At 41.7% G+C, this 27,999-nt stretch overlaps 1 long non-coding RNA gene across 1 annotated transcript; it reads left to right on the top strand.

Annotated features, from left to right (window-relative positions):
- Window positions 1-9: 9 nt before the first annotated feature.
- Window positions 10-27,999, top strand: LOC311436620. Its single transcript, XR_014692972.1, has 3 exons — window positions 10-206; window positions 7,831-7,899; window positions 27,690-27,999. It is a non-coding gene; the product is annotated as an uncharacterized lncRNA (long non-coding RNA).

Raw genomic sequence — 27,999 nt, 5'->3', positions numbered from 1 at the left:
TTTCTCCAGTGTGCTACTGTTGGCTGTTTTATCACTTGAGACAAGGCTGAAGGGCTTTGCCTCAAAGTCTCTTCACAAGGGGGAACTATGAGTTATCCTTACAAGTTTTTTTACATTTTTTTTTTCTTTCCTGTTTCTATCTTCTGGATACAAATTCTGTGCCTTGAAATGTGAATGTCATCTCTTATATTCCTTGTGTTAACAAGGTAAGTGAGACTATTCATGTGTTTTGCTCTATAGTATTGCTTAATCTTCTACTGCCTTGCTTGGGTCCCTTCATGCAAGTCATTAATTTCTAATCCAAAACTGTAATAGTTCCTGGGATCCCGGTGAATGCTGTTGGTATTTAACAACTCTATTATGCTTTATTGTTGTTACTCCTTGGTACTGTGGTTCTTGTTAGCACTGGTCATTAAAGGTGTTACAGATTACAGCAATGCACTTCAAAGGCTAGCTTCCAGTATGGAGTTTTCTTCTTGTCTTTAAAAACCTGCCTGAGGTGACTTCTGCTGTATCAACAAAATACAGTTAAATTTATACGGGCTTTCTTTCAGTCTTACTCAACAGATCATCTTTTTGCTACTTTATACATTCTGTTTTACAACTTCCTAAGCTAAGTGAGAAAAGCAACCAGCTTTTACAATGCAGTCTCTAGGATGTGCTGTGACACCAGCAGGCCCACAGGAAAACCAGAAATGTTCAGAGGGAAATTCCCTGAGGAACTCGTAGAGGCATATGATCCTTATACTGAGAGACTTGCTTTCTTTTCTGTTTGTGAATGAGGGTGACACCAGTAGACTTTCTCTCTGCTTGCAATTCAGGGCAATCATTTTAATCTATTTCACAAGAGTTGCAGTTCCCTGAGGTGCCACCTCTGCCCTTGAGCATTGCCGTGTCACTTGGTGCACAGCTGTATTGATCTGCTTCTGTAGCTAATGGCAGGGCATGAGGAAAAGAGCATTTTTCATGGAGGAGAGGTAGAACATCCTCTTCCCACCTTGACTGTCTGCAGCCTGAAACTGTTGACCTTCAGGGCAGGCTTGTTTGTGCTGCTCCCCTCTTCTAGAAGCAGAACAGGAGCTTGGAGGCCAAATAAATAAGGAAGTATTAGCCAGGCCTTTAACAACGTTTGTTCAGCATGCAGTGATAGTACTAAACCCAAGTAACATACTAGCTTCACTCAGCAGGTGATGGAGATTACTGTGGAAAATGTGTTATCAGCTGATGGCATGTTTTAACTTACAGTAAATTATAGGCTTCTCATTGTACTGAAAAATGGAAATATAGTGGAAATGAAAAAAAGCATTAAACTAACTGGAGACAGAGTGGAAGGATCAATCATCCTTCTAATCACTAGAAGAGATTAAAACACTGCTTTCTCTCACAGCTGTGTGCAGTGTGAGCAATTACATAACAATCAATAGCAAAGTGCTTGAAAATCTGCAAAAAGAGTAATAATATATCATATGTCAAAATAATGGATGGCTTACTTTAAGATAACTCACCTATCTGGAATATAATAACAAGGAGACTCATACAGTTTTCAAAGGAAACAAGTTTATCACAGATTAGAGAACCTTTCAAGTTACTCTTGTATCTCACTTGAGGTATCTGTAATGAGGGGTCACGTGCTGCTTCTGACGTATCTCATATGAGTCACTGCAAAACAGTGGACTGAGGAGACCTTTGATTTGTTCTGCTGATAAATTCATGTGGTTCTTTGCTGGAGATGCATCAGAAGTCATGACAAGTCACAGAAAACTTGCTTATATGATTTCTGGCACAAAAAGAGTCCTGTGAGTGAAACCAAGTTAATGTAAGAGGAAAAAACTGTACAACTTTACTTAGTTGGAGATATCTCGGGAGTTTGCCAATGTGTGTTTAGATTACTTGCAAGCCTGTTACATCTGCATTTGACCTTGGTTTCATTTTCTTGGCCAGGATGATGAAGCTGATAAAACAAAGCAATTGCAGTGTCATAAACTTTCTCATTTGTCTATTGTATTACAAAAAAAATAATAATCCTTTTCCCCCTTTTTAAACAGGATTGTGGCTATATTAATGTATTTGAAAATGAATGGAGATTGGAGGATGAAAGTAATCAGTTACAGATCTGGCTTCCTTTCCTTCCTCCCCTTTAAATGATTTTATTTTCCTGCAAAATGGAAATAGAACAATCTATGTCTTTGGGACTTCAGCCATGTTTACTCTATTCTGCCCTGTGCAGAATCTTTCTCTCAAGAAATAGTTTAATTTTCATCAATGCTTATCTCCCTGCCTCTGCAATGGTTGAGTAGAGCAGGAGATAAGGATCATCACCTTAGGTCACATGGATGGGGTATCAGAATATCCTAAAATGATGAGGTGTATGATGGGGAACCAGCATAAAGCATGATGTTAACAATTAAAGTGTTGGTTTTTTTTTTTTTTTTTGCAATGGCTGTAAGGACAAATAGAGAGCAGGTGTGTTAGAAGCCTTTTCACTGAAAAGCTTAAATCTCTACAGTTCTGGAGTTTTTTCTGCATTTAGCTGGGATACCTAACAGATCATCTCCCTCATTTAATTCTGGATAACCACTTAAACTTTGCAGAAACTTTGCATTCACATTGGTAATCAAGAAGTATCCTCAGTTTCTAACTGATGGAAACAGTTGTGCCATGTTGCTTTGGAGCTCGGGGATAGCACTAAGAACTGTGCTACTAGAAAAATCTTTCGCTGATCAAATTGGTAGTAATGATGAAATCATTTTTTTCCTTCTGAGACTAAGAAAGGTTTGGGAGTCTCTAGTTTTCCCTAGCAATAAAAACATCGTCTGGAGGCCTAGACACTACTTAGAAGGAAAAAGAAGAGTGGCAAAGTAATATTTAATCTGAGGTAAATACAGTAAGGATATCTCTTTCACTTAGTAAAGGACCTTGATGGTTTTTTCTTGCTTTATGTAGGACAGCCAGATCTAGTGGTTAATCCTACCAGTATCCCAAAGTAGCATTGTGAACAGCATCCTACTATGTTTTTCCAAGGGGGTTTGGAATATATACTACTTGAATTTAAATGAGCTAAAAGTGTGCATTTTTTTCCCTGTTGGGAAGCATGCTTTGTTTTCACCCCTTTACATCCCTAGCATGGCATGTAGAACTACCTACAGTCCACCATGATTGTCACCCGTTGTTGGTGCCCACTGTATCAGTGGGTTCCACACAAAAGCTTTCCATGCAGTGAAGTGACTGAGCTACCAACAAGTGATTTTTTTTCTTTTTTGTCTGGGCATTAGGGGAAAACAAAAACTTAACTTGCTAAATCATTGGCTTTCTGGAAGCTGCCAGTGTTAGTCTGTCTGCATGTTACAGACCAAGGGATAAAGGAGGGATCTTTGGAGCAAAGAGGTTTTGCAAAGCAGGGAGAAGTCTGTGAAGAAGGATGGTTCAGAGAGTCTGAAGATCTCGTACCAAAGAAGATGCATCAAAGTAAGAGGTTTGTGTCAGTGAATGTCTGGTCAGAATATAATATTTTAATCTCCAAAAGCTTTGTCATTCCACCTGGTTCTGTGGTTACATCATTCCAGAGTCTGGGAACCTGAAGTTATGGACATTAATTCCTCAGTCTAATGCTGGATGAGTAGGTAGCTTTAGACCCAAGATTAAAGTCAATTGACTAATTCCCAAGGAAGTTCCTATATCACTCAATTTTGAACTGCTGTGTAGGCGAGAGATGGTGAGGTATATTCTCTGAAGTATGAGTTAGTAGGTTAGTGAATTTGCCTGAAAGGGGGTCTCATGTAAGGAGGAGGGATTTGACATGAGTAATATTTTTTTTTGTTGTTTGAGATTCATGCAGACAGCTAGCCCTGCAGAACAATGACTATCCAGATCTCTTCACACTGAAATACTGTAAAATACTTTACTATTTTAGCAAACATGGAATAATCCGGGAGTACAATTTTATGGGCCAGCAGTTAAGTCCTCACATCTAAATAGATTTATTATGAGCAGCAGCAACCAAAGTAGTAAGTTTCTACAGAAGAATGAGGGCGTCTTTATTCTTCAGGCATATAACATATTTGAGCTTGTGTGCAGCAGTACAGCTTGCCAAGAGCATAAAGGAACAGACCAGCAAAATTTAGCACTGGATAAAGATTGCACTTTTTTTTTTTTTTTAATAAAAGGGGGGGGGGGGGGGGGGGGGGGGGCAGCAAAAGCAATGAAGCCCAGGAACTTCTTATCCTACAGATTATCAAAACAAAATTTGTCTTATAAAACCAGCTAAGGAGTTGCATATTTCTTGGCTCCGTTGGGTGTTGGATATGGAGGCTTAGACTTGGAAATGATCAAATAGTGTCTTGGTCTATCTGGATCCAGTTCAGGGTTTTAATCCAGGGCCTTCTCCACTGATAATCTAAATTCAAATGAGTTTAGACTGTATGTAACAATTCACCTAAAATTGTATGATTACTGCCTCTCCTTTCCCCAGAGGAGTTCAAGTACTCCTGCATATTGTTGCAGGATGAGATACTGTTGTACAGCCAGGTATTTCCTGCAAGGCCTTTCTCACTTCAATTCACTCTTTTCCTTTCCCTCAAACCTCAGTGATAGAATCTAGATTCTAGCAGGAATTTTCTTTTTTTAAAAAAAAAAAAAAAAGCAACTTCCTTTCCTAGAAATTCTGGCAATAGAAGACACAAAAATATCCATTTTTGTTCATTGGTATAAAAGTTAATTTGTCAATTTATGTCCTAATGTCTTTTAGGCACTTATAGTACTACTTCTGCATGCTGTTTTCAGCCTATTTCTAGAGTCAGTATTTCCATTCTCTGTGGAGAGACAAGAAGTAGAACAAAAGTTCAGGTCTATGTTAATTGCCAAGTCTGAGGGAAGAAAGGTTTAGACGCAGGATGTTTGCTTCTTCCCCACAGAAATTTTCTCTATTTATATACTTGCATTCAAGAGCAACCTAATGGTTTTAGACAGAATAGAGACTTGGTCCTTGCCCAGAGAGTACAACTGGTGTTAAATATGACCCAAAAAAAGTAGGGCATTAATGAATGAAAAGGGAGCATGCAATGAAGTGATAGGATGACTGTGTTGGTGTAGCTGTACGAGCAGGTAGATATGTGCTATTTGTCTTGATTACTTGTAATCAACACATAATTCCTATAATATGAGAATAGGCTCATTCTGTTGACTGGCATTTCATAAAGCCATAAGCCTTTAAGTGAAGCTTTTTAAAAAAAAATTCCATTATTTTGGATATATCTATCTCTTCATCTGAGAAGAGCACTTATTAAACTCTCAGACAAAGCAATCTACAGCTAAATTACCAGCACTCATCTATGGTGCAATCAACAGCATTCTTCAAATTTGCTGAGTCAATCTCAAGGTTAAAAAAAAAAAAAAAAAGCAAGCTGTTTGCCATAATTCTACAGATCATACTTTATTTTTCCAAGAAAACAAACTTGTTTCTGAAGCATATGCTTCGGGTAATAATGTAAGGTTTGATCGATTTAATTCCATCTTGCATCTTAAAGTTCCATTTCATTTTAGAAGTGACTTTTTTTTTTTTTTTGAGGAGGATACACTACTACAGTGATTCACAACAAAAATCTGACAAATCACTTAAGTTTATATAAAAATTGTGCATGAAGATGACTAAAAGGGCATCTTGGCACAAGCTGATCTCAGTCTCCTCACTACAGTTGGAGGGTCAGTAAATATTTTCCAGGAGCTATGCTGACTTCTTCCATCTAGTTTGGTCTTTAATATGTGTTATTGATGGATATTCAAATATTCAGATATGGCCAGCAGGAGCAGGGGAAAGCTTGGAGAAGGAGTTAAAGGTAAACAGAAATCAGAGGCTCAAAACAGTACTGTCATTGCAGTTGCCTGTTGATGCAAAAAGAACCAAAATCTATTTCCATCCACCAGTCCTTCCTGTTTCTTTGAATTGTCTGTAATCCTGGATTGCTGATATTCTGATGCTACTTTACCTAGATTGCTGTATGGAACACTTTAACAGTGGTATTTTTAAAATAACAGGTAAAAACAATGTTCTCAAGAGCAACAGAAGATACTTCTGCTTTACTAAGGGGGGGAGGGGAGGACTGGCTTTCCTAAGTTGTATTTTCTTATAATGTGTAACTGCACACTTAGTGCTGGAGAGAACGCAGAGTTCACAGTCTTTCTTTCAGGCAGCCTCACTGCAGTTTAACATGCTGCACAAGCTGTTCCCTATTGTTCTGTGGCAATATTTTGGCATGCATTCAGCTGAGACTCCCGGATTCACGTGAAGCATTTAAACAAGTGCCCAGTTTTCAAAGTGCTTGATTGTGAATTTAAGCACCTAATTTAACTGTCTTCAGGGGAAAAAAATATATTTTTGAGAAACAGTGAAGAACTTTTTTTTTTTAAAGCACCTTCAGTACCTGCTTTTCAAGGCTGTCCTGAAAGCTTCTGTGTGGTACATGCTGCAGCTCTAGGCTCCTGGCACCCTACCAAAATATGTTCCTGACTGTATCTTGACTTGCAGGGAAAAATGTAGCCTCTTTTTAATAAAGTGAGTTCTGGTTATGCTCACCTGATCACTTGGCTTATTGCTACGGCCACACTGGACTGGGTTTCTGTGTTTGTGTTGTGCCAGCCTTTCCCTGCAGTGCAGCAGGAGTCAGGACTTGGTCTCCTGCAATACACCGAAAGAGCACTGCAGGGAGGAAAGCTGTTACGTTGCTTCAGGTGATGCGTGTGACCAGCAGCAGTGTCTTGGCAAATTCTTTCTATGGCCTGTTAGTGCTTCATAACTGATGACTGCAAGTGCAGTGCACAGAGGAAGGATCCTGATACCTGGCTCTGTCATCCCACCAGGAAACAGAAGTCAGACTTAATCTACTTGGTGGCAGAAGCCGGCAGACCTGCAGGTGTAATGGGGACCAGGGTGATTCTCCTGTGTCCAGCCCTGTATCGCAGCCCCTCTGAGCAGCCAGGTGGGACAGCCTGCTAGCTGGTTCCTTTCAAACAGCCCATCATTTCTGCTGCATCCAATGCATCTCTGCAGCGAGAAATACAACTTCCCAAAGCCTTTGCACTCTTCTTTCAGGCTTGATAAAGACCCCACCTGCCAATTCCTTTACCCAGGGGAAAATTCTAAAAAAAAAAACTTGTTTCTCGAAGGTTTTCTAGACCACACTGTCAGCTTTGGGAGTGTCAGAAATCATTGTAACAAGGGAAAGAAAGTGCTTTTAGGCAGCAAATCACTAAAGCTGCCTTCCCCCTGCAAACATGATGAACTGGTCTCTTAAATACAGTTCCAAATCCCTTGATCTGATGGGATTTACTGGCCTTACCCGGAAAGCAGGGGGTGAAGCCAGGCAATGACCAGGGAGCAGAGGAAACTGCCTCAACTGCTCTGTATTCAGCAAGTTGGGGAGAGAGTGGGCAAAAAGAAGGTGGTGGCAAAAGGAACTTGCTTTCTAAAGTGCAGCCTGATGACAGATTTCTGCAGAGCTGCTGTCAAGGGTGGTTATGTTATAAAACAAAAAGAAAACTTCCCTGAATGGACAGTTAATGAGGCAACCCAGTAGTTTTTGGTTGGTTTATTTTTGGCATTGCTGTGACTCAATGACAGATGTGTAACACTTCAGATTCACTTCCCTCATGCTAACACTACACCCGCGATCCCTTGTGTCCGTCCCCTATCAGCACAAGAGCAGCCAGGGCCAGGCCTGTGTTTATGTTGCTCCCCGAAGCTGTGTGATTATTTCTATACTTCAAATAATTGAGTTTCAAAAGCCCTGAGCTAAGTGAGGCAAGGGAAGTGTGGAGCTGAGTTTTTTTTTGTAACAGATTATGATTTACTTTCCTGTTCCAGCAAGTGGAAACCCACACTGTGTCCCTGTGCTGCCTGTCTCAAAGGTACGTGTGCTATTCTCACGAGGACAAGCTTCCATTGTCTTATTCTGGGGCAACTTCACTGCTCGCTTATAAATAGGAACAGATGTTTCACTTGGAGCAATGAAGAACAGGTGTGGAGAATGAAATTATTTCCTCCTGATTTAGTATTGTTTCCCTTCCTTCACACTAGCTTCTCTGTGAAGATAATCCACTTCCCTGCTGCCCAGCCACTCAGGCTGGAGTGGTGGCTGTGGGGTGCGCTCCCTCCCATGTGTGCTGCCACAGAACATCTGGATTTAACACCCCTGTTCTCCCCAGTGCCCAGCAGTACACAACAGATGACTTCTTGCAGCTGTAAGAAGGTGGCAGTGAGGGAACCTGAGTCAGTATGCTTGATTGTGCAAAAGGTGTCAAGGCACAGGCCGGTTTCCTTATGTTGATAGATTTGCACCATTTTCAGTGTAGATAGCTGCAGCTGCTGGCTCTGAGAGCAGCTGTGGCTTAGGTGGAAAGTGGGTGTTCATTTTCAGAGGGATTCCTGGGCTTTGGTACTGCAGTTAGTCCTCTAGGTAGAGGCTGGTTGTTTACTCAGTGCTCACCAGTACATTTTGAAATGATACAGAAATGGTTCTGCTATGTTCTGTGTTGGTGGACTTTATTCCTTCGTAGGGAGCGGCTGTAATGGTCATGAGGTCGCACAAATAGTATTAGTGTTCTCCCATACAGAAAGTGGGGAAGGTATAAATGACTGGTATGAATGTTTATTACCAGAGGAAGATTTCAAGTTAAGTTGAACTAAATAACTGCAAAATTGTAGGAACAAGACACTAACTTGAACAATGCTATTTTATTTGGGAGATTACCATGTTATATGACTGTCTGTGCTTTGTGTGTACCCTTTGATCACTTTTCTTAAACAAAACCAGAAGGCTAAAAGGACAGGCACTTAGAGCGTATGTGACATCCCTGTACTGCTGTAAAGAGCAGAATGTTTTTTTTGCCATGCTGTTCTGAAGTTAAATGCTTAATATTTCTAATAGTGAAGGCGTTCTCACTCCTGATTCTGAAATGGCCTTTTATGAAGTGAATTGTGCTATTTCTTTTTTAAACCACAACTGTTCTTAAAGCCAGACTCCAGCATTTCATTACTGTGTAACTTCAACTGTGCTCTTGCTTGTGCCTGATAACTAAGTTATTTCTCTGGAATTAAAAAGGAACCTACTCCATTAAAGTAAAGGTGCTGACACACACAGGACTTGTTTGCAAGACAATACACAGGCACCCAACAGCTTAGCTTTTTAGATCTTCCAAATCAATCCTGGTACCATCCTAGAAGTGCTGTGCTGTCTGAAATGACTGAGGTCTCAGTTCATACTTCGCTGACACTGTTCCTGTTGCAGTCAGCTTTCCCAGGCTGTGGGAGGTACACTTCAATTACTTTATCTGATCTGAAGTCACTCTCTTCAGCTCCATTATGCTATGACTGCCTCTGAATCCTGATAAATGATATACCTGTGTAGTACTTCTTGTCAAGGTCTTCATTGTGTCTGTCTTGGTGTTTTCCAGCATGCAATCTTAATATCTATTTGAAGAACTATGGGAGGGAGCAATTTTTGCAGAAGTGCTTGTAAGCTTTTCTCTGTGTCTGTGGCAAATACTATCTTTACTGGCAGTTCCAGTGTGGCATATCAGAAAATGACAAAAATCATCACCTTTAGGGAAGAACAAGGAGGAAAAGCCTGCAGGCTTTTTGTATCAGGCTACACAGCAGGAAGTACAGTTTGCCTTGCCATAAAATGCTGGGCTGCAGGCTGGCAAAACATGCTGGTACTCTGGGTTAGCAAATGAGAAGTCTTGTAAGTAAGATTACATTTTTAATGGGGTTGCGAGGGTGTCAAATGAAGATTCATGGTCATGTTGACCAACTGATATGATAGTGAATGAGAGCTTAATCTAAGTGAGAAGGAAACTGTGCTGTGAGCAAAGGCAATGTGCATTTTTGAGAGCAACATAAGACCTCTTGGCTTGGGCTGCTTCCAAGAAATAGTGAAGTTACTTGACATACTATTTTTCTAAAGTTATGCTAGTGGTGATTAATACAGCATTCACTTTTTGCACTGAAGCTTCTAGAACATGAAGAGAAGAAATTTTAGTGATGTTGATGGTTAAATGTTCACGACTTGAGAGATCTGAATACTGTAGCCTTTTAAAAGGCAAACTCAGTGCTTCCATAAAATTTTCTTGTTACTATTTCTGGGTACAAGACTAATGGTACAAGAGATCAGTTTCAATGCCCAGAAAGTTCCTAGATTAGTATTTAACTTCTGTCCATTTTGTTCAGTGCATAACTTCTGTTAAGTATACAACTGTTTGGTTAATATCAAAACACAGGTGTCAGTATTCTCTGAGCCACTTGTAAAATTGGTACAAAGATGAGCCTTTCAAATGAATGCTTCTTTCCACAGCATGAGGCATCTTCGTGAGATGTCACACCCATTGCTGGTGGCCTGCAGCTCACTGCGTGAATGCATCTGCTGAGACAAGACATTATGTGAGGTACTTAAAATCAAACCAGCATCGTCTCCAAGTTAAGTAATGTTAGCTGGAAAAAAAAAAAAATACAACAACAACAATAAAATGTTTTATTGTTCAATAAAGCTAAGTATTAGAGCATAGCCTTGGAGTTTGATTGCAGGTAAGCTTGCAGAAAACATTTCTTCAACCTGGAGGCATCTTAGATTCAAGATTGAAATCCTCCTGGCCTACTCCATCTCCAGTAGAAAGCTTGCAAAATTTTGGCCACCAAAGTTATCCTGTTTCAGAACTGGCACTACTCAAACCTTAAGTACTTAACTTGCTTCAATTTTGGACTCTAGAGCAGACTGCTTTTGATGTGAAGGAACAAGCTGTCTTTGCTCAAAAGGAGGCGAAGCCACAGACATCCTGGGAATAGCACCAAAACTTCAGCATCCCTTGGAGGAATGTCTTCCTCCTTACAAATGAGATTCCCCATGGAGCAGCAGGGTACCACAGGGGCCAGCTGCTCTCTAAGGGATGGGGAGCAGGGAGATGAGGCAGCTGGCAGGGCAGGGGCCTTGGGCCACCCCACAGAACCTGAGCAAGGCAAGCCCTGAGGTGGTAAGGGGTCAGGTGAGAGCCCTGTCACCGTGTGCATCCTTGGTGATAAGGCAGGGTGAAGGTCTAGCTGGGAAGCCAGTCTCAGTGCTATGTAGGGTCCATGGCTGGGCTCTGGCTGTGACAGAGCTGGAAGGGAGTAAAGGCCTGGATGGTGCCATTAGGGCCTGTTGGTGCACCTGGGGCCTTGCAGGTGCAAAAATTTACTTTTCTGTCTTGGAAAGCTTTGAAATGGCTGATGTGTGCTGATGCTGGGGGACATTCTCAGGGTTTCTAACAGTGAGATCTAACACAACACAATGACTGAGGAATTTTTTGGTGAGGAATTGAAAGGGAAGCTTTGCCACAGTGCTGACTTCCATGACCAGCAGTAATGACTTCAGAACAAGAAAGCAAAAAATGTAGTTGCTTGTTTAGCAGTGAGTAGGAAAGTGATTAGCAGGAGACTGCTGTAAGAAACTCATCTTACCTTTAGCTGGGTAGCAACTGCCAAGTTCTGAATTACACATGAGAAAGGCACTGGAGATAAGAAAAAGCAAGCTTAGTGAAATGCGTGATGTCCAAATGACTAACTACTGCACGAGTTCAAATAGTTATCACAGTAATTTCTGCATGGCTATAGTTTACATGAAACAGCGTTGCAAAAGGATTCAACTCCATAAGGACACAGTGAACCAAGAGGCTAGAAGCCTCTCTGGTGAAAATTAGTTGTGGGTTGGACTATGCAGTGCTGGACTGAGCTTGCACTGGGACACTCCCACCAGCACTATGTGACCTGGTGGGTAGTGATCTACCTACTATAGTCCTGTTTCAAATTAACTCTCTTGATTATACCCCCTGTAGTACAATGAGAGATGTGTCAGAGTTGGAATAAGAATTTGGGATTCCTAATATGTAGCCTTGTGATCTCTGAAGATCTAGTGTTCTTTTTGCTTTTGCAGAATAAGTAGAAAGCACCAGGTCCAATGGCTGGGAAGTTAGAGCTGTTAGTGGAGCTGAAAGACTGCATGGATGCCCAGTGCAGTTTCTGTAGCCTGCAGAAGTAGCTGGACTGACTGGAGGAATAGCTGCTTGCAGGGTATGCCTTGTCAGGGATCTGTGGAAGTTGCAAGGGTTTGAAAGTACGTGGAAGACACAGGTGCCAGAGAACTTCTGTGAGTGCACCAGATGAATAGTGACTTAAGACATCTGTTCTGGCTGAGAAAAAGCTTTGGAAGTGTTGAGACTTCAGGGCCATGGGAAGAAAATGTGAATGGGTGCAGTAGGACTGTATATGTGTGAAGTTCTGCATGTATAACACTTTATGGGAGGATCTGTATGACCTGCACTGCACTAGCAGCATGGCCTGGAGAGGTTATGGTTCAGCTCTGTTACCTGCAGGAAGCAGGGACTGCACAGGCTGTAGAGAGGAGAATACTTCTGTAGGAGGCAGTACTTCTGACCTCAAAATGGAGGGGCTGCAGGAGGAGGAAATAGAAACCAGGTGGCTTACGTATTCCAAAGGATGCTTTTTGACCTCTGCTGCCTGCCTAGGAGGTGAACTGGGTGCTTCGTTTCCCACCTTGCATGTGGGACTAGTTCTTCGTAGAATTCAGTGCTGGGGCTCATTCTCCTGCCATTGGAGTAGAAGCAGCACGGGAAGGACATCGTCCTCTGCAAACCTCGCTTGCTCACGTGGCAACTGGGAATAGCTTGGCCTTTGATACCTATATGCTACGTAACAAAGGAGAAACATAACTAGTGCTTACAGTGAACGTGAACACAAGATAAGGCTGAATCTGACCCATCAAAAGAGTTTGGATGTGTTACATTGTTGGTTAGCTCTTCCAAAGGAGCCTAATCGCTCGCATCACTCTTCCCCACCACACCCTTAGAAATAAGTGCAGTATTTTATTTCCAAGGACAGTATACTGCTTTCACTTCTTGTATTCTTCGGGCTTGTCACTTTTGTTTTATTACTCCTGTCACTATAATTTCCCTTGTTCCTGTTCTGGACTACAAAGTTCCAAGGAGTGTTTTGGGTTATACTCAATCGGTGCAGCCAAATCCTTATGCAACCCCTTCTGTAAAAGTTATTGGTGCTCATTCTCACCACTTTCCAGCTTTTAACTTTTCCTTGTCAGAATTACTCTTATTAGCTGGAGTAGTCAAGCCTGGTTTCACTCAGTCTGCAATTGATGTTTTTGTTTTGGTATCTGTACTTTCCCTACTGAAAGGGCAGTGAGGCCTTGGAAGTGAAACGCTGATGCTTTGGCTTGGTTTCAGGGCTTCTGAGCAGGAAGTCTTAACAGTCAGATTCTGCTGTATTGGTGAGAGCAGGTTTGGGGATTCTGGGAGTGTTGGCATGAAGGGATTCCTGTCATCTGTTCCTGGAGACAAAGTGCTTTTCTTACAGTGTGGACAGAAGTGCTCAGCTTCTACCTGCTCCTACATCTTGTTCTGACCTTGAAGATGTTTACTTGTATTTAATTATCTTATTGCAAGATTTTAATGATATAATGATCTCCCTTGAGAGTAATTTTTCTAAAGCACAGCAATGCGGCAAAATAGATGCATTATATACTATAAAATCTACCAATGCCAATTGCTTCTGAACAAACTGTACATGAGTATTTTTTGTCTCATGACTGCAGTAAAGACCAGTCAGATAGGGTCACAGTTACATCACTTGAGATACCAAGGCCATAGAAGACATAAGCAATAAGCCTGAAGTTGCTGCTGAAGTGCAGAACAAAAGCTAACCTATATACTAGATTCTTAAAAGAAGAGGCATAGGTTCTTCACTGAAACTGATCCCATTTAATCAATGGGACCCCCATCCACCTACAGGTTGCTGAGAGCAATAGAAGTGTCAGTTTCCTCTCTGGAAAGAAAATCTCTCGCATCCTGGTGCACCAAGTTTGCTCCAAGGTGCCTGAAGACGTGTTTATAAGTTACTGAGTTCTAAACAGGTGTTATGCTGACAGAAATTTCATGGCTGCTATCTTAGTCTCCGCAGATATTGTGGTGAAGAATGTTATAGCACCGCTGTCTTTGGCACACCTGTATTAAAACAGCATTTATCTCTAGCCAATAAATGTTGATATCTTCATGACCTCTGGATTTAGACTATTGACCCTACACACCTTAACATTTAATTGATTCAATGTACTGTTGAACTTATGAGAAGTCCAAGTGACTGGGAAGATCTGACAGGGAAAGCATTATCTATTCTTGAACCTGAAGTGATAATAGATGAACCCACAATGTCTCTGTTACAAGCTGCTCAGTTGCAGATCTCCTTTGAGCTTGGACAAATTGTAGAACATAACCTTTCAGGATTTCAACAGTTTCTGAAGTTTACATGGAAATCTGTCAGACTACCATACACTGAGAAACTGGGCAGACACCTCTAGGTGGTAATATAAGTAATGTGATGTTTGTCTGTGTTGTAGACAGGTTACTTAAAGAGCAGTAATCAGCCTAATCTGGCAGGCTGTCACTTGATAATGCATTTTCTATACTGGCTTTTGATAGCAAGTGCACTTGTTGCATTGCATATGCAAGCTTGTTTGAGCAAGGAAAAAGCCACTTATTCCACAGTTGTGAACAAGATCTTTTGTGTACATAAAAATAATTATTTTTAACTGCTTTTCAACTTATTACCAGGTTCTCCCTTGTCAGTACACTTGACAGGAGTATCTCCATAACTTATCAGTGCTCAGCTGAAGTTGTGTTGGGATATTGCAATTGTACATAATCCATTGGGAGAACTATTGCAACAGTGCTTCCTGGTCCATATCTAAGGCAAAATTAGCTTTACATAACCCTAATTGTTCCTATCTTTGATTTTAAGATAGGATGTACGCTGGGTAGATATCTGGGTATTTAAAACACCTGTTTTTACGTGTTCTTTAAAATGTGAGTTTTTGATCATAAAACTGCAGTGTCTTTCTGTTCTCATTTCCGACGTGCCATGTTGTCCCAGCTTGCAAAGATGACTGGCAGGAAATTTTCCCTTTTTCAGCTTTCCTTTGGATGGAGGAGGACATAACAGGAATAGGATAATACAGTTTCTTGTACTACAGGTGAAAATTTGTGTTGGGGCAAATGATGAGAGCTGGGTACCTCTTGCTTATGGGACTTGTGCAGATTCCTAGCTGGAGGGTATTGCTGTCCAAAGGGGAGGAAGCTGTCTGAGCAGAGGTGAATGCTGGAGTGGTAGACAGACTTTCTCCCTACTAAAAAAAAGCTCACTGTTGCTGATTAGTAGTACTGCTCCTCTGTAAAAGTGAGAGGGCTCTAGATAATAGAGATATAAGAGATTCGAGCACCCCATTGCACTGGTCTGTGTTGTATGTTCCTCTTGAATGCTGCCTTCTCTCCTGTGCTATTACTAGCTGAGGGGCGTGATATCTTTGAATCCAAATTTAAGGCTAGCAAGTATTCCGGAGGCAGAGGTTAGAATTTGTACAGGTGTTACTGTGTTAAAGCTCTAATACTTATTTTGATGTACTTTAGTCTTACAGCACAGTAGCTAGAGATATCTGGAGGATGCAGGAAGATCTCCTACATGGTGCAAAGTAAGATATACGCTTACTGTCAAGTCAGCTTTTCTGTACTGTCTAAGCTAGGTAATATTCATATAGTACAAACTTCTACTGGAAAGTTATATTAAATTCTCATACTTGATTGCATCCTTTAAATCTAGACTACATTTCTTTAATGTTTGATTTAGAGCATGTCCTGCTCCTTAGATATTTTTGAATTAAAGGTCAGTATTATTGCTAATGCAGGTTAGCCTTATAAAACTGAAAGGTAGCCATAAAGTTGTTCATGTAAGACAGTTCAGGAAGAGCTTCTGCAGCTGCAACACCAAGAAATATAGAGGGAATGGTAGGCTTAGATGAAAAATTAGACATTTTAATCTGCTCTGTAATTTGCTGCTGGCATCAATTGGATGGGAGATAATTATTAACAAGATTAATGCATTAAAATTATAACTACTTGATTTTTTTTTTTTTACTCTTTCCCTATCATGACAACCTTTCACCAACTTTTCTTGTCAAAGACCAATTCAGTTAATAGGAAAGGTCCAGGAAGTATTCCAAGGCATGGGCCTATTTATTTCTTTTGTCAGTCCACTTCATTCCCTATAACAAATCTTTCCAGCCTAAGGCAGAGCTCACATAAGCAACATTCACACCACTCATGGTATACAGTCATTTCCATGTGGTGATGGCCTGGCACAGGGACAAGGCCTCTTATTGTCAATAGTGATCTAAAATGCTGGAAACATGATCATAGTGGCATGACAGGGTCAGAGAACAAATTACAAGTAAACATTCTTGTTTGTGTTTCCAGGGCCCTCAGTGAAAAATGTTCTCTGTATCTTCAGAGGGGTTATTAGCAGTTGCTCAGTTACCTGCTGAAGATGTGGAATCCCAGAGCTAATGAAGTCCTGGTGGATTCACTGAAATGAGAAGTGCTGTAACTTTGCTAGGAAAGAGGATGGTCCTCTAAGCACTGAGGATCCAACAACTGGTGCTTTGTCACTGATTTTTTTTTTTTTTTCCCAAGAAGGCCAAAAATTCAGTGACAACAATCACATTCTCTTTGAGAGAGTCAAGAAGCCTTTGTTCTGACAGGTGTGTATACCAAATATTCAATCTGCTTCAGCTGGGGAAGTCTTCTGTGTCTGAAACTTATGTTCCTCCTAAAAAGGAGAATTTTAGCACCATGTACAAAAATCGCTCTCCCTCATGTCAGTAGTCATAAGTTCAGGTGCAAAGTAAGGAGTTCTTGTCATGTATGTGGAAAAAAGTACTGAGATGCAAGATCTCAAGTTGCGTTGCCTTCTCATCATGGGTTTGGAGCAGAAAAGGGTCTGGACAACACGTTGTTTAATCTTTTAAAGAGTTTTAAAGTCTCTCCAAATTCAGATGAAGGGGCTTTTCTAAGCATGTTCTTTTTACTTGTTTCATCACCTATGATTCCAACATGCTCTACCTTGGTGATAAATTTTCCTTATTATCTCTCTTAACCTCTGGCCCTTAAAAGAGGTTTTGTTAGTCTTATGAGGTTTTTAAGATTCTCAGGTTTGAGTAGTTATCAAAACACTCCATCCTTGCAACAAACTCTATAAGCAGGCCATTTTTAATCCTCTCTGAAGTTTCCTGATTAAGCTCATAGGCCAGCTAATGTTGGTGCGTTTCTAAGGAGCTCTCAGCCTTCAGGCTGGGACAGGATCTGTAATTCTTCCTATTCTCACCAATAGTGGTGACCTGGTTAGGCTATTTGAGAAGTGGGTTTGTTGCTACCTCAGAGTAGTATCTACTTAGGGTAGTAGATATGGTTGTCTGATTTCTTTGTGATGCAGGATATTTTACTACTTGGAAATAGGACTTCATCAAAACAAAATGGAAGTAGTCTGGGAGATTTTTATTGTTGAAATGCCAGGAATCCTTCATTCTGCCAAGGGGCTTGACAGGTTCTTGTGTATCCCCTGTAATTGTTAGCTGAAGCTGATTTGACACTGAGTTTCCTGACAGTGCAGAGGCAGGAGTGGTTAATGCTGTGCCCGCTACTAATCTACACCTGATGCTCATGCATTAAATGATCTGAAAGGTCTGTTATTGTAATAATAGAAGCACTATTTCTAATACTTAATGTGGAGTTCATCACTTTCTATTCTGAACTGACCTTCAGACTCCCACGAAGCCTCGTTAATCTGCAGCCACACAAATGAGATGAGAGTTTTCCTAAAATGGCCCAGAAAACACAAGATGCTGCTGTCACAGATAATGTTTTCCTTCAGACTGACAGCAAGCATGGCCTCGGGTAACCCAGTCTGGTGTACGGTGGTGGTGACTGACACTTTCTGGCAGTCTGTAGGGCAACATATAGCTATGGGAGCACTTGTAGATGGACTACACAGCCAGCTTCCTGGAGGCAGATTAATAAGAGTGATTAGCAATAATTCTTGTGGCCAAAATTATGAAGGAAGGCACTGAGGTTTTTCCTTATTGCTCTTGCAGAACAGAGCTGTCGTAGACATCTTATGGTCAGTACACTTCTAATCGTACGTATCTTGCTATAATTGTAACATAAATATTCCCACATGAATATTTAGGAAACGGCCTTCCTGTGGTATTGTGTGGCATTTGCATAATTATCACTGCAATTCCTGGCAGATTCAAACTGTCAAGTCTGTTTACATTGCAGTGGAAAAGTATTTACTGATCCATACAAATGTTACATTTGCATCTGTAACAGAAAATGCATACCTCGTCAGTTTGCTAATGAGCAAAATTATACATCTGGTTAAAGGAACTTTATCAGAGGCGGAGTTGGCATTTCCCCGTACACCATTAATATATGGCTACACTTCTTTCCCCCCTGGAATTTCAGTCAACTGTGAGAACATGTTATCGAGGAAATAAAGTGGTGCCAGAATTTATATGAAGTATTAAACCCCAGGCTTCTGAGCTGTTGACTTATTATAGTCACAGCCTCATTTGGCTGGCCAACTAACAAGCACAGCATTAATACTAGATTCAGAACTGGGGGAACAAAATCAATGGAACATTGTCCTGGCCTTTAAAGGACTGAACATTTGGGGCCTCAGTACCAGTGGGGGGGTGCTGAGTGCCTGACAGGGTTTGGTACCAGAGCACTCAGCTCTCCACTGCAACTGCTAAATCCCTGACTGATGGAACTGGGTGCAAACCCGCAAGCAGGCTGTGCGAAGCCCCTCAGGTCCAGTTATTGAATGAGGCAGCACTGCTCCAAAGCTGGCTTTGAGGGACTGTAACCTCAAATCTGGGAAATATGGTGGAGCACAAGTCCAGCTGGGTTTGGTATGTCTGGTTTGGAGCTGGCGATGCTAGCTCTCAGCTCGTGGTGTGCAGAGCAATTCAGCATCTTTGCCCTGTGTTTCTGTGTTAAGTGAATGCAAGAGGAATCCAAAGGACTTGGCTCCCCATCAGCCTAAATAGGGGACTTTTGGCTGCAACTTCTTCTGCTAGGTGCAGAAGAAAAATGATGCACTCTAGGACTCTTCATACTAATTCCTCAGCTTTCTTTTACAATGCAGAAGTATAAAGTGTTCGAATATCAGAGGTCAGGTTCCAGCTACCATGGGGCTGCAATAGAAAAGACAAATGCTTTAAGATATATCAGGTTCTTAGGTCTTTGGACATTTCCAGGTGCATGTGTGATGAAATTCTGGACTTGTCCCTTGAATTAGAAAAGCTACAGGTTTACTTGGCATTCCTGTTAGCAGGAGCTGGGGTGCTACTGCATCGGTATCTGTGGGACTTGAAATAAAACCAGCACTGCATCCATCTGAACCGATGACCCTGCTTAGTCCCAGACTTCTTGCTTTACTGCTTGTCTTAAGACATTTATATGATGATTTTAGTTGGATAGGTCAAAGATAGTTATCAAAATGTCTTGTCACACTTCCCATATCAGTAGGACAGAAATCGGGTATGAATACTTCTTTGACATTAAGCTGCTTGAGGAAAAACATACTTTAGACCTAGGGTTTTATTTTATACTACTGTCTGCAGTGGACTGAAGTGTTTGATCACTTCAGTTTCACTCTCTATAATTTAAAACAATGCTTGTAAGTATTTTTCCATATTCCTAACACTGGTCTTCAAACTAACAACAAACTTAATGTCCAGGAATTAAATAACTGAAGAATGCTTTTCTATTAGCTAGAGAAGGATGAAGCTGCTTCTTGACCCCAAACTCTAAGTTCCTTCCTTCTGTGGCTCTTCCCTTTAATAAATGCAGTTGCCTTATTCAAGCCATTAAAAGCCTGAATGAATAATAAGAGCTTTTCTACACAGGACTTAATTATGTGATTCTCCATAGATTAAAAAAGATAAACAAAATGCGTTTCTTCCTGTCTCGGGTAACCAGGCTTTTAAATACTCTTGATACTTGCACACTACACCACTATATATATATATATTTACTTTTAAATTGTGCCCATGGAATTGTGTATAATAGGAATTGTCTCTGAAACATTTCTCTGGGGTGGATATTTTTCATCTGTGGGCATATTCACACAAGGAGCCTATTTTATTGAAGTTTTAAAACAAAACCTTCCTTCAGATTTTTTTTTTAATACAGGTGCTATTTACATCTGTATTTGCCAGTGGCCTTAGGTTTATGTAATTCGGACATGTGTTTAAGTTAGGTTGACCTAACCTTTACAATCTTGATCTGAGTTTAAGGAATTTTAAGGGGGATTCAGTGATTTGGTTTGTGTCCTCTGAAACCCTGCGGTTAAGTCTCCTCTGCATTTCCTCCCCCTTTTAATAAAAATGTCATATTTTACTTATCTGTTTAACAAATGGGAACAAATCTTTGAGGTTTCAGGTGTTTTTTCTTTTACATCATTGTCTTGGGGCTTTGGGGAAGGACTTCTCTAAAATCTGCCCCAGATGATTTTGTGCTGAGCACATGTTCTTCAGATTCTCTGCCTCACAGGCTACAGAGCCACTGAGGTAGAGTATCCACATATACAACTTTTCTGCTTGGCATATGAAGCTGGTGATGAAGTGTGACGATGAGCTCTGCACAGCAGACCCTCTGCAGAGGTTGACAACGGGCTTCGGTCTTGGGGTGGGAGGCTGAGTGTGACCTGAGGACAGATGAGATGTGGCAGGGCACAGATGTAGGTGCACACAGGATGTCAAAAACATGTAGCTGTTGCTGTCCGAAGCCTTAGAAGTAAACCTCTTCTGATTTGGTTGTGCTCGATTTATATTATAGCAGTCTAAGGACATGGAAGAACTTCAGGTATTCAGGGCTTTTCCTATGATCCTAAAATTTCTTCAATAGCATATAGCTGTAGGAGTCAAAATACTTGATTTTTTTTTTTTTTTTTTACTTTTGGTTCATGTTCAGGGTCAATATTAATGCCACCCAGTGTTTAGACGCCAGAACAGTAGATATGGTGTGAAGCTAAATTTTAAGAGGAGAAAAGTAGAAAGCAATTTCAGAAAAACTAGGTTTGAGAATTAAATTGCTCACCCATGCTCTGGGAAATGAACTTATGTTAAGGTTACAGAGCGAGGTTTGGCTTAATTGACTGTGTTCTAATTTTCCCACACCCTTTGGTCATAGGAATCTGACTCAGTTTGGATGCCTGCAACATCAAACGAAGCATAGTCTGAGGTATGAGAGCAACCAGAGCTTGCTAACAGAGCCATGTGGTGTGCAGAACTGTGTGTATATTGTCTTTGTCCCTCTTAACCAGAGTTACAGCCAGCCAGGCTGCATGCAGTGCTTTTTAGGAAATATGGTTGAATATCCCTAGGTGGATGTTTCTGTCTTTCCCATTAGTCGTTTGAATGACAGGTGTCCACACATTTGAAGAATCGGTTGGCATTGAAGTATAGGTAAGGTCTATACTGAAAAATATAAAAACTTCTAAGTTCAATTATCCTTTTCCTCCTTTTTGAAGTAACTTATTTCTTTCCAGATAGATAAGTTTATATTTTTTCAAGAAGGACTAATTGTAGAAAATGAAGAGCTCAAGCTTAGATTGCTAATACACTATTATCATGCTTGAGATGCTGTTGTACTAATACAAAATTGTCAAAATACTTAGAAATAAAAATACTTAGGAATAGAAATACTATGTTGCAGCCACAATAAATGAACATAAATCTGGAGAGGTGCAATCTTCTGAGTTTTCAAGTTAATGTTGTATGCGTGTGCATGTAACACTTTGTTAGTGTTCAATGGGATTTTAACTTGTGGTACAAATTAGCAAACTTCTACAAAAATTTGTCAGGGAACAGCCTATGCAAGTGTAAACAAATTTGAACTACTTCAGGATGCTTGATACAAAATCCTTAATTACAAAAAATGCAAGAACAAAATGATCGGAAAGTAGCAAGTAATGACTTTGAGCTTAAGCCCAATGATTATTATGCTTCTGTCATTGAATGAAATGCATATAATCTTCTGAAAGTGGAGCAATTAAATCTTACATCATGGAGCATGTTCAGTTACCATTGTCAATTAATTCCATGGCATCTTTCTCAGTGCTGCTGAATTTCATGAAGGCAGTTGTTTAAGTGAACAGCTGAGACGCTAGGAAAAAGTACTTAATGGAAACAGCAGACATAGTTATTTCTTCATTTCATTGCAATAAGCTGGCCGTGTACCCCAAAACCAGAGACAAGCAGGTTCAATCACCTTTTCACCAGGATGAAAACTCTTTCCCACTTGTTGGAGAATGTGGGAGTACAGCAGTGTGTTAGCAGGAGAACAAATCCCGTATTGTCAGCGTGTGCTGCAGGAGTGCAGTGCATGGCCACTCTGCTGCCTGGAAGGAAAGCAATTAATGCCTTCATAACCTCACACTTCTTACTGCTTTTATTTTTTACAGCAGCCGAAATTATGACTGGGATGTTATTGTGATGAAATCATGCAGGCATAATAGGGCTATGCAGTAATATGATATTTACAAGGTAATTCAGGCCCTGCTGATGAATTACTAATTTAAAATGTCAGCAGGAATGCACCCCTGCTGCGAGGTGGGGGCCACCTCTTGCATATGTTGTTGCATGAAACTTAGTTTTCTCCTCTCCCTGCCTCCCTCTAAAATGGCAGGATGCCTTTGAATTCCCTTCAAATAGGCATTGTGATGAGGACCTGGAGGTGAGCATTGCTGGGTTTTGTTTCTCGAGGCCTGGAGAGCACTGGAGCACCAGCCATCCTTCCTTCAAATGCAACCAGCAGCTTTAAAGTGCTGCCCAAGGTGATGCTGCTGGACCTCAGCCCTGGGGACTGTGCCAAGTGGGACATGCTGAACTAGTGTCACCCTGGCCCTTCTGCCAGCTTCTGAGCCTCCAGGCATCGTGGTGGGCTGGGAATGGCAGGTCTCCTGCCCTCCGTCCCCTCTCTGACTGCTTGTCCTCTCTTGCTTCAACTGCATGCAGCACCTGGAGCCTTCCACAGCTTGAACTTCTGCTTCTCCATGGCAAAGCCCATGGCACAGGCAGCCTTACAGCTGCTGCTTAAGAAAAGCAGCTGCTTGGTGCAGTGTGAGCTCTGCTATGGCGGTGCGGATGTGCACCAAGAACAAGAGATCCCACAAAGTGAGACCAAGATTGTATAAATGCATGTGCGCCTTTCCCAAAGGCCATGACTTACCCTGGTGCAGTCCCAAACTGACTCTGCTGTCATCAGTTTGGGTTATTCAAGAGCATGTTCTCCACATGTGGATATTTCTATGTTCTTGTCAGGGCTTTGAAAATCTGGATATCCTTCTCAGCTGCCGGTAAGCCAAACACAATCCCAGCTACTGAGATGTGCTTGCTGCTAAAGGCTTCCTCACAGGCAGCAAAGCTAGCTTTGTCCAAACTTGCTCTCTGGAGATGTCAAATTCTTCCAGAGTACACTTGTCAAATCCCTCACTGAGACTCTGCGTTACACGTGCAGGCATATGTGTGCTTCTATCCTGACATGGACTGACTTTGACCTGCAAGTGGCAGTATATGGCTTAAAATGCTTCTCTCTTCCTTGGTGCTCTCTCTTTAGGCTCAATGACATTCAGAGGCGAGGATAATCGGAGCTCTGACTGAATCCTACTTGCTACCAGACTCAGTCTCAGACAATCTTCTTGTCTGAACGGTGTCATACAGCTTCCTATTATTCCTAATACTTTGAATTGCTTTTTCTCGAGTTGTTTTAAAGCTGATTTACATAGCAGTCAGACTTCTTTCTGCATCTTTTGAAGGCTTTCATTTACCTGTGTGAACTTAGCTATGCAGTACTACTTCAAACTGCTATAATGGCTGGGTCTCACAGTAAATAGGCATTTATAGGTAACTACATTCAGGCAACAAAAAGCTTAATTTGCATGTGTCATATCCTTTGCAAAGCTAACTTTTTCTTTTTGTTAGGAGAATAAACTTTTTACAACACCTTTAACACTTTTGTAATGCTTCCCAAGTCCCTCTTCTGACCCAACGTAACAGTGACACGATTTAATCAGATCCCATAGCAATGCACTGACTATAAGCAGATGACATTGCTTCCTGTTTCTGAGATCTTCTTGACCATAATGTGTGGCTGCTCTTCTGTGAGAATTTGCTGAAATAGTAGTGCTCAGGGGAGGCTGACAGCCCATGCCCTTGTGACAAGGGGCAGAAAATGGGATCTGTCCAAGCACTGCTCAGGTGTTGGGAGCTGGAGAAAGCAGAGACACCAGGGTTGCTTGCTCCCCTTGAGGGCAGCCCTATCTTCATGTAGGACAAATAGATGCCTGCCCAAATTGCCGGAAGGGATAAATACCTGTACGGTGGGTTCTGCTAAGGATTTCTTAGCTTGTGTGCCAATGATGTGGATCAAGTGCAAAGGTTAAGAACAGAAGATTGGCTTCCTCAGCCTGGTTTGTTTATATGTAGGTTCTCACCTGAAGCTTGAAAAATAACCAGTGACCCCCTACAAACTTGTGTTTTGCAGATGGAGTAAGGAGGTGTAGGTTATACATCCTGGCTCTTGTTCTGCTGTCTCACCGTGAGTCTCCCTAGGACTGAATGGCAATCATAAGAAGTGCTCTTTTGTTTCCCCTCCTCCCTCTGTTTTATTGTGTAAAGGTGCCATGCTTCAGCCTTGTCAGCTGCAAGCCTGGTGCTTTTTCACAGTCTTTAAAAATAAATCTTAAAAGAAACTCTTCTGTTCTGTTTGGCTATAAAGGACACAAAGTCTCATATATAGCACATCATGCATAAAAATAATCGCTGCAACTGCAGCGTACAAGTACTTATTGTTCTGAGGTAAAATCAAGAAGTGTCACAAGTGAAAAATATTACTCTGGGAACAGAAGTCCTTGCTTTAAGGAGTAGAGGAAAACAGCTATATCAGTGGAAAGCCAGAACACAGAGAGGGTTTTATATATGTCAGCCTTTTTATGGTACTCATCAGAATCCCTTCAGTACCTCATAAATATGAATTAATTTATGCTCATAACTCTTCTGTGAGGTATGGAAATATTATTCTCTTCTGTTCAGAGAAGGAAAATGGGCCAAGGAAAGATCAAATGATTTGCCCAATGTTACAAAGATGACCTGTAGTAGAGCAGAATATAAATGCAGATTTCCGGAGGCCCAGGCCACTTTTGGCCTCAAAACAGTCTTTGTTTCAATGATGATTGTTGGTGTCTATCATGCAGAGAGGGGGAAGGCCCCACTTTCAGGAGGAGACAGGCAGGCTTTGAATGAACCATGGTGACGAAGATGAATTGCTACATCTGGAATCTCTGAGATTTGGAGGCGTTTGTATGTTAGCAACGTCTCAGTAGGGTAACCTCAGATTCAGCTGTGTTCACGAGGTAACAAGATTTTGAAAAGTAAATTACGATATTCCATAAATAATAGGAATTACAGATAAAGAAGGAAATCACAAGCTTAGTTTTTTTTTTTTTTTAAGGCTTTTCAAATATACATCTGAACCTCAAAGGGTTTGAGAATGCCTTATTTTTAGCACTGTGGGTCTTCATCTCATGTCAGTTTTATGATCCCCAATTTTGGAGATGATGTAAAATGCATTCTTCACTCAGTTTGCCGACAGCTCCGTTCCCGTGCTGGTTCTGCCTAAACCCTCATGCTCTGAGCATGGCAAGGATGACCCTGAAGCATTGAGATTTGTAGAATTATGAATATTTCTGGTTTAACTTCCTCCAGGCACACCAAATGTGTTTCAAGTGAGGGAAGGCCTACCTTGTGCTGGGTAGAAAGCAGCTGATGAGAGAGAGTTTTGGATTATCAATGCACCATCAGTACTCTGAGGGCAATTAAACACAGCTGTGGGGACAGGGAAAGTGTTTTGGAAGGTGCATTGTGCTATGTGCAAAACCCTGAACTTTGAAGTAAGCAACCAGCCCATATCAGGGTGCTAGCACAGCCTGGAAGAAGCTCAGTGTGCATCCAGTTGTGTGATGACTAAATACAGTGCATCTCAGTACGTCTACTTGGAAATAGCTTTAAAACAAGGCCCTGTGCTTGCTGGCCTGTTTCCTGAGCATTTCTTTCACTTTCTATCCCTTCTCTATCACAATGTTAAATCCTGTTCCTTTGTGCGGTTTCCTAACTGGAAAGTGGGTTCTGAGACACTGTGTAGGGCTTCTGAGCTGGTTGCGTTCACCTCAGCCCCACCTCCTTGGTGTCCTAGTATCGAATGTAATGATTTAGTTTTAAGACTTCTGGGATGTACGCCCCTGTGAGGAGGAAGTCCCCAGGGTGATACCACTGTGGAAATTAAGTCAAAGGAAAGGTGGGGGAGAACGTGTATGTGTATATACTGTGACTCGCTGTGAGCAGGGAGAAAGGAAGGGGGCGAAGGCCATACCTGCGGAGTGGCAGTGTCACCATAACAAAACACGTCCTCCTGTAGGCCCTGTCCCCCAGGGAGAGGTGCTGCAGGACTTCATCTCCCCTCCTGGAGGGGGACTTCACCTCCTCCTCCTCCTTCTGGCCTGTCACAGGCCTCATAAGCAGTCCCTGTGTGGCTGCACCCAGCGGTGCCACCCAAGCACGGCTGAACCAAGCCTCAGCTGCTTCATGCTTCTTTCTCTGACCTCTCCTCCCAGGCATGTGTGCTGTGTCACATCGCATAATGCCCTGTTTGATGCTCCCTGCATAAAAGCTTTTGCTTTCTGTCACCGAGTGATGTTAGCCTACAGGTACTTCTCGCGTGTGTCTGTGTGTGGCGAGAGGCTGAGATTAGGAAACCTGAAAGAGCTGCCTCTTGTCCTGCAAGAGCACAGAGCAGAGCCACGCAGTGTCTGCTTGTTTCTGCACCTAGCCTGCTGTTATCTGTCAGTCCAGGAGGCAGGAGGTACATTTTTGCAGTAGTTTTTCCACTGAAACCTGACAATCCAGGCTCCTGCTTGAAGATGGGGTTGCTGCGCTCAGCACCCAAGCAGAAACCCTTTTGGAAAACAAGAGGCATGGGGCATCTGGCTGACTTCTTGTGGCACCGATTACTCATATCTCATAATAGTTATATAAGGAGTGGGGTAGTTCTAATCCCACTGTGCCTTGTCTTTTTTCCTCTGACCATCTGCAAACAGAAGTGTCTCTGCCCTTGGTGCCAAGTGAGGGAGGATTTACCAGGTGGTGGAGACCACACAAAATGACCCAAGAATGGGGAGAAGGGAATAAGGGCTCTCTGCTCTCAGCATCCTTGGGGAGGGTGGGAGGAGAAATCCACTTTCTCCCAGGGCAAGAAGCTTGTGGGCACAATGAGCTGTCAGCTCTCCCTTTTCAGAGCATGAGCAGCCTGGAGGAATAAAGTCTTAAGGAGTCTTAATGACATCTGAAGTTGCAAGGACAAAGTGGGAATGGAAGAAGAAAAATTAGGTGGAGAGAAAGAGGAAAATGCGTTCAAATAACGTGGAGCTTAGCAGACATCTACATGATGGAAAGAGGAAATTAATGAAAGATATGCAAACAAAATAAATGAGAAAGAAAAGGCTCATGACAGGCCTGTAAGGAAGAGTGAAACCAGAAATCAGTGCCTCCCTTAAATGTTTTTGGAAGCTTTCTTGTCTTAATTCAGTTCCATATGCTTTGTGCTGATCCCATCTTTAGAGCTGATGGCTTATGCCTTTCTATCAAGCATTTTTTTCTCAGCTGTGCTAACAAGTTTTTTTTTTTTTTAAGGCAGGAATGCAGTGCTGTGTTTAACACAGAAAATGGAAAAGCCTGCTTTAAAGACTCCAGATCTTCCTGAGACTCCTGCCTTTGAAAAGCCGTTTGTTCCAAGATGCAGACTATTGAAGGACAATAAACTAAGACCAGCTGTTTGCTGTTTGTGGCAGGTTTTATAGCCACGAGTAGATATCGGCCTATTTGCTGAGAAGCAAGCAAGAACTGTTGCTCAGGCTCTTTATCAGCAAAAATAGGGCTCCTTACACTTTGTGCCACAGCGCTGCCCTGCAAAAGGCATAAATAAAAACTGGGCAGTAACAGA

The sequence above is a fragment of the Aythya ferina genome (assembly GCF_964211825.1).
Source record: "Aythya ferina genome assembly, chromosome: 4".
In the NCBI taxonomy this organism is placed as follows: Eukaryota; Metazoa; Chordata; class Aves; order Anseriformes; family Anatidae; genus Aythya; species Aythya ferina.
Note: the sequence above shows the minus strand (reverse complement) of the source record. Positions and strands in the feature narration are given on the sequence as shown.